We start from the raw sequence: 7,675 nt of genomic DNA on the forward strand, positions 1-7,675 counted from the left end.
TAGCGTCTACCATTGGCTGAACGCCTCCCGCCTTGCGATTGGCTCAGCGGCGCTGGCTCAGGCTCCGCCCCGTCACGTTCCCACCATGTGCAAGCCGCCCGGGAGAGAGTCCGTGGGCAGCGCTGGTGACGCAGACGAGCGCTCCCAGGAGTGGTCCGGGCGTGGGCCGGGACTCAGGGGACAGCTGATCTCTTAGCTGCGTCTTGGTCAGAGCCTGTCGCTAGCAGATGCGACGCCAGCCAGTGATTTACAGGGTTAACAAACGCAGTCTTACCAGCCCATGTGTCTATGTCATTAAATCATGACATCAACTAAAGCTGCAAAGTCAGAAGGGCATCTTCTATGGCGAACAACGAGAATCTTACATAGACGCTGTACTTTACTACTTTCAACTCAGCCCAGTTCCATTCATCCAACAAACCCTAGTGATGGAGAGTCCTGGTGGGTGACACGTTGGGCTGCTAACCTCAGGGTCAGCAGTTCAAAGCCACCAGCTGCTCACTGGGAGAGGATAAGGCTTTCTGCTCCCATAAAGATTTATAGTCTTGACAACTCAAAGGGACAATTCTAGTGGCTCTGAGTCAGGGTAGACGCGACAGTGTTTGGTCTGTTTTTTTATTTTAATAAAGTTTGATGGGGACATAACCCAAATATCGTACAATTCGATCATATCAAGAAGCGTTGTACAATCATTACCACAATCAATATTAGAACGGTTTTTAAAATCTTGTACACCTTGTTATTAGCTCCCTAGCCAGTTTGGTTCGGTATTTGCACAAAGGAGCTTTAATTATTCTCATTTTATAGGTGAGGAAGGTGGAGGTTGCCCAAGCTTGAGTGACTTGCTCAAGATCAGAAAGCTCATTAAAGAACTCTTCTGATCTGGAAACCTCTGCTTTGACCCACAAATCCGTACTGAGCTCTTTGGCATTTATAAGACACAGTTGGGGTGCGGGGAGGGGTGGGGGTGGGCGTCCCACAGCCTTGAGCTTGGGGGAGGGGCCTGGGAAAGTGGAGAGGGTGTGGGTCGTGTAAGGTTGATTTGGCAGCGGAAAGAAAGAAAGACGTCAACGATAGACCACAGTGTTAAAGGTTTATTTCCGAGCTCCCTGGGCGAGGTTCACGGGTCCCTGAACTGGGGCCAGAGAAATCGAGCTGCCGAGGAGGGAAAGGAAGGGTTGTATAGCACTGGTCTGGGTAGGGGCAGTTTGGGGAATTTTCCATTGCGATTTGGCTGTTCTGCAAGGTGGGCAGTCAGAACTCAGTAACAAAGAAACAATGCTATCAGAGCTGCAGGGCTTCAAAGGCCATCATCAGTTGCTGCGCACCGTTGCGCACTGTTGTCGGTATGGCTCCACTTGCCCGCCCCACCAGTTCCCGTTTCTGCCTAACAGGCTGCGATAGTAATTATGCCAGCCGATGAACTGATTTTTCTCTTCGTTCTATATTTAGTGCAGTTAAATGCACTAAATGTACTTCTGCATCTCAAGCCTTGTTCTGGATTCGGCGTGGGATTCGAGAGTCATGGAGGATGCTGTTTCCCCACCTCCTCACCTCCTCTGGGAAGCCAGGTGGGTTCCCTCACTCTGGCTTGCTGACTGCATGGTGAGGGACGAATACAAGATGCGCAAACACTGACGACGGAGTCAAGTCGCCTAGACAGGCTGGGGCTCTGGGGCCACCTGGTGAGGAACAGTTTGTCTCAATCTCACCCCATACTCTCCACCCTTCTGGAACTTGGGCGTGGGCCATGAAGCTCAAGTGGTTCAGCCCAAACCCCTCTCCCCACCCCATCTCCTCTCTAACTCCAGGGGACCTGCACCATTGTTCAGTGCAGCTGTCGCCGCCATGGCTGTCTGGTGCCAGCCTGCACACTTCCCCATTCCATCCCGTCCTTTTTATTGATCACTGCTTCGGATATCTGGTGCTGGAATTTCTGGCTTCAGTGTCTGCCCCAATAGCCTATACGCTCCTGGAAGACAGGGGTGGTGGCTTATTTATAACGGTATTTCCAGGTTTAGCTCAGTGCTCCGCATTTAATGCTCAAGGATTATCTGAGTAAAAGTTGAACAGAAACTGGAGTCTTGGGTTGCAGGGAGTTTTTATTTTCCTTTATAGCATTTTATTAGTAACAGCACCCAAAGACGTTTGGAAACCAGTGTGACACACGAGCCCAAGGCAGTTGATGGACAGCCACTGATAGCCAGACATCTGAACGGTCATTCCAGCCCCCTCACTTGACCCTGCCCTTATTCTTTAATACCCCCTCCAAATGTTTGCTTAAAAATATAGATGTCACCTATCATTAGTTTTCTTTTTACTTAAAAAAAATCATTTTATTGGGGGCTCATACAACTCTTATCACAATCCATACATACATCAATTGTATAAAGCACATTTGTACATTCATTACCCTCATCATTTGTAAAACATTTGCTCTCCATGTAAGCCCCTGGCATCAACTCCTCATTTTCCCCTTCCCTCCCCGCTCCTCCCTCCCTCATGGACCCTTGATCATTTATAAATTATTATTTTGTCATCTCCCTTCCTGTTTGTCATCTCCCTTCACCCACTTTTCTGTTGTCCGTCCCCCAGGGAGGAGGTTATATGTAGATCTTTGTCATCGGTTCCCCCTCTCTACCCCACCCTCCCTCCACCCTCTGGTATCGCCACTCTCACCACTGGTCCTGAAGGGATCATCCATCCTGGATTCCCAGTGTTTCCAGTTCCTATCTGTACTAGTGTACATCCTCCGGTCTAGCCGGATTTGTAAGGTAGAATTGGGATCATGATGGAGGGGGGACGGAGGAAGCATTTAGGAACTGGAGGAAAGTTGTACGTTTCATCGTTGCTACCCTGACTGGTCTCCTCATTCGTTTGCTTTGAGACTTCATCCTTCCGCTTCTTCTGTCCCCTTCTCTCCACCAGGTTGATGCTCTGCTAGGAACAGGACAGGGCGCGTGCCCCTCAAATATGAGTATCTTTTCCTTCTCTGAGGACCCAGAATGCCGTCTCTATCGATTTTGAACTCCAGGAGGGCAAGGACTGTGTGTCACCAGCCACTTGGCGGAAGAAAGATGGAACTTTCTCATCCTGCAAAGAGTTACAGGCTCCGAACGTGCATGGACTGTTCTATTCTGTGCTAGAGGGTGCTGGGAGTCGGTATCGACCTCGTGGAGGTGAGTTTGGGTTGGCTTGTTTTGGAGCCGCTGTGTACCTAGTTGATGATTGGCTGTAAGGTAACCAGGCGCGGGTGGGTGGGGCGTCCTGGGCGAGTTGCAGTCACCCGCGCCCACGTGGTGAGCCGGAACGCAGCCTTGGGCGGCTCAGATTGCAGCTCAGTCCGGAGCCCCAGCTCCTAGGCTCGTGCCCTTCACGGCTGTAGGCAGCCTGCTGCTGCGGCATTCCTGCGTTCAAGACGTCCTTCGCACAAGGCTTATGTGGCTGCAGTGACATGAAAGGCTCATTGTTTGAACTCTTCAGGTTGAGAGGCAGGAAAGGACGGTGAACCCAGTTTGTCTAGATTCCACCCTAACTAGCAAATTACTTACAGGGGCGTGTGACTTTACAGGGACAAGTGACTGCCTCTGTGCCTCCACCTCCTCTCTCTGGTGAAATGTGGGCTGTTATTTCATTCTTGTAATCATGTCTTTGGGTGATTCAAAGTTCTTCATGTAGTGCAATCGATTCATTGCCTCCCCTTTATGGTTCCTCCTTTGTATAAGAAACCTTTGCCCAACCCCAAGGTCATAAAGATGTTCTATATAACCTTCTTAAAACGCTATTGTTAGCCCTTCCGAACAAAGTATAAAATCGACACATGGCCAAGACTTCATTACCTGAAGTTGGATGGGTGAGGCCTGGCTTCCTCTGTTTCCTGGACAACTCTACTCCCAGAAGCCGTAGACCCAGAGGGCAGGGGAGAGGAGAGGAAAGAAAGAAGAGGTGACGAGACCCTCAAGTCTCTGGGCCAAGCAACTGAACCAAGCCCCAGAACTTCCAGTGGGCATTCTCAAATAACAGTTCCCAACCCCCTGATGGGCCTTGGTGGCGTCATGTTAACTACAACGTCAGTAGTTCAAAACCACCGTGGCTCCCCAGGAGAATGAGGAGGCTTTCTACGTCCAGAAAGAGTTAATAGCTGCAGAAACCCACAGGGGCAGTTCCCTTATGAACTGAAATGGACTCATGTGCAGTGACAGTGTGTGAGTCACTTCTGCCTCCTTGTTGTGGTTGTGTGTGCCCTCGGGTCGGCTCTGACCCATAGCGACCCTGTGCACGACAGAACAGGTATTGTCCACTCCCGTGCCATCCTCACAACGTCCCATGCTTGCGCCCATCACTGAAGCACCGTGTCAATCCACTCACTCATGCCCCTCTACCATGCACAGTGTTCTTCTCCAGGGACTTGTCTCCCCATCTAACGGGGCGGGGCTCAGTTCTCCTCATCTGGCAAATAGGGAAGAAAAACTACCTCAGGCTTCGGTGAAGCGTTGAAGATTGGAGACTAATTCCATGTGTGCTGGCTCTTGACACCAGCTTTTAAATGAGAACCACTTCTGTGGCAGTTACATCATCTCTTGTCAACTTGCGAAGGGGTGGAATCTAGCCTGTCAATCAGGTCATAGCCAATGAGGCCTCTGTGTGGGCGTGGCCTTCTCCTGAGGATGCTGGGAACTTCCGTCTTCCTCCCTGGAGGCGGGACACACTCTGCTTCCTCTTCCTGCTGACAACACACATGGAGCTATGCTGTGAGCCAGAGCCTTGGAGCAGGAGGAGCCACGCAGAGACCCACAACAGCGCTGAGATGCTTCCACGGCTACTGGATCCACAAGACTTTCCACCCACTGGCCTGTGATCTTCCTGCATTCGGAGTCATTGCATGCGCTGAATGAGTCTGAAGAGAATTTTATAGATGGGTATTGGACATATGGTCTAATATGAGACATATGGGCTAATACTAGATTTATGGACTTGATCTGGACTGGGCTGGGGTGTTTTCTCACTACACAATTGCTCTTTGATATAAAGCTCTTTCTTTTATACATGTAAGTGTCTATGAATTTGTTTCTCTAGTCAACACAGATTAACACAATTTCCTTCAGTGCCATAGCAGGAAAGACCAGGGAGGTTAAGTAATCTGTCTAAGCCCACACAGACCCATCTTTTGACAGCCTATCATGTGAGCCCCACCAAGGCTGCCCCACTTCCCCATTCTCACCCCTCAGACCTTCCTCCTTCTGCCTCAGCACATCTGGCCCAGACACTTCAGAGCAGTCTCTCAGCGCTCCTTTCCAGCTGGGTTCAGGTCCTAAATGCAGCTGTTTCACAGGAGGTAAAGTCTGTGGTGGGGAAAGGGGCAGGGACGGGGGCAGGGCCTGGGTGATGGTTGGAGCTGATGAGGGCAGCTTCTCCACCAGCTACCGAGCAAGTCCCGTGACCCTTCTCAGCTGGCAGATGGGAAGCGGAAACAATCTCGTGCTCCTGCGGCACGCTGCAGCTTATAGAACAAGGTCACGTGCGTGGACGCCTTCGATCACCGTGTCATCTCTTAAGTTAGAACACTTCTGTTTCTCAGGTTTCCTTTTCTGCTATGAGGACAGGGACCCCAGAGCTGTGCTGGGTGATTTGGCCCCGCCCACACAGATTTGCATCTCAGTCCCTTGACCTTAAGATCTAGCCTCTCTTCATCTTAGGTACTCTCATCATCGGATTATTCTGAAGGTCACACGAAAGTACAAATTCACGTGAGATAAGCAGCATGGTTTGACAGTGGAGAGCTAGGCGGCCTGGGGTGAAACCTTAGCTGTGTGACCTCAGACAGATGGCTTGACCCCTCTGTACTTCCATCTTACTTTCCCTATATCCTTTAAGGCGCAGCGGTTCTCAATCTGTGGGTCTCGACCCCTTTGGGGGTCGAATGGCCCTTTCACAGGGGTCACCTAAGACCATTGGAAAACACATCATTTCTGATGGTTTTAGGAAACGAGGCACGGCTCCTCTATCTGTCTCCAGGCAGGTGCGCCCACATGCAGATACGCCCACCTACGAGAACCCTCCGTGAAGAGTGTTACCTGTGCTACACCATGCTTCAAGACAAAATTTCATTTATTTGTCATTGGAAATAAATATTTCAAATCTATAATGACATATTGTTTTTGTGATGAATTACTATGCTTTAATTATGTTCAATTTGTAACCATGAAAATACATCCTACCTATCAGATATTTACATGACGATTCATAACAGTAGCAAAATGACAGTTATGAAGTAGCAACAAAAATAATTTTATGGTTGGGGGGGGGTCACCCAACATGAGAAAATGTATTAAAGGGTCGAGGCATGAAGGAAGTTGAGAACCACTGCTTTAAGGCAAAGCCTGTTGGAGGACCAGCCTCAGCTCCAGGATTCCAGGAGTCACTGGCTCTCACCTCTTGGTGCATGCAGATACAGATGGGGATGGGAGGGATGGATGGTGACCCTGTGTGCAGACAACGGCTATTCCAGCTGGTCTGGGTTGGCCTCTTTACTTGCAGCCAAAAGAAAGTTCACTAATATACCAGGGGGCTTCAGAAGGTTGGTGGGACATTCCATTAGCTTTTCATTCCATTTTTCCCATAGACTTGCTGAAGCCCCTTGTCTTCAATGGTCTACTAGCTCCTGCCCACCACGGGGACAGCATCTCTTCCCTTCTGCCAATCTCCCTGGCCTGGTCTTTCCTCATGTCCACCAACCACATCACATGCAGGGCCTTTGTACCTGCCTGCCCATTCCTCTGCCTGGCATACCCGGCACCTCCAGAGCATCCCTCGATAATGCCTTGGCCTCACTAAATCATTACTGATATGTTTACCCCAAGAGGCTTCCCTGACTCCCCAAAGAACACTGTACCCTGAACACTCCCAACCTCTGAACTAGGCTTCGCCTCCCCCCTCCTCCCATGGCATCTACCATAATTTTTTGCCTTTTTTGTTTATTGTCATTCGCTCCTTAGGAATGACTTCCAAGGCTGAAGTTTTCTCTAGATCAAATCGTAGATCAGCTTCACGAGTCATGAATGTTGACTCTGAGGGAGTATTGGGTCCTTTGAAGAACTAGCTACCATTACCTGCCCCGCCCCCAACCCACGGCCATTGAGACTATCCCCACGTTCAGCAGCCCTGTGTCAGGTTGTCCAGGCTGTCAATCTCAACGGAAGCCGGTAGCCTCTTCTTTCTCCCTTGGAGGGGCTGCTAGGTTTGAACCAGTGGCCTTTCTGTTAGCAGTCTCATGCTGACCTGATAGCGCCAAGCTATCTCGATGGGCTTACCCTGGCAACAGCAACTTGAAAAGATCAACTAGGAAACATAGGGGGCCCAAGGTGGTGGTAATGGGGGAGGCAGGACCGATTTGGAAAAGGAGACTGAGTGTGGCTGGACCACCCTGAGTGTCGCCAGTGGCACAGAATGGTGCCTGCAGAGACAGTGGAAGCGGCCTGTGTTCGGCTGTGTTCTGTTGGTCAACAGCAACAACTTAAATACGCACTTCAGAAGCCCATGTACTAAAACTGGAACAAGACAGAGAAAGTTATCGTGGTCCTCCGAAAAAAATTGTAAAGCAGGGGGGATTTTTTTCTTTTAAGAGAGAGAATACAAGCCAGTCAGGGTGTGATGTAACAATGATGAGAAATACAAC

Source organism: Echinops telfairi, unplaced genomic scaffold, assembly GCF_000313985.2.
Source record: "Echinops telfairi isolate 266 unplaced genomic scaffold, ASM31398v2 ScPeMD7_60;HRSCAF=208, whole genome shotgun sequence".
NCBI classification, from domain to species: domain Eukaryota; kingdom Metazoa; phylum Chordata; class Mammalia; order Afrosoricida; family Tenrecidae; genus Echinops; species Echinops telfairi.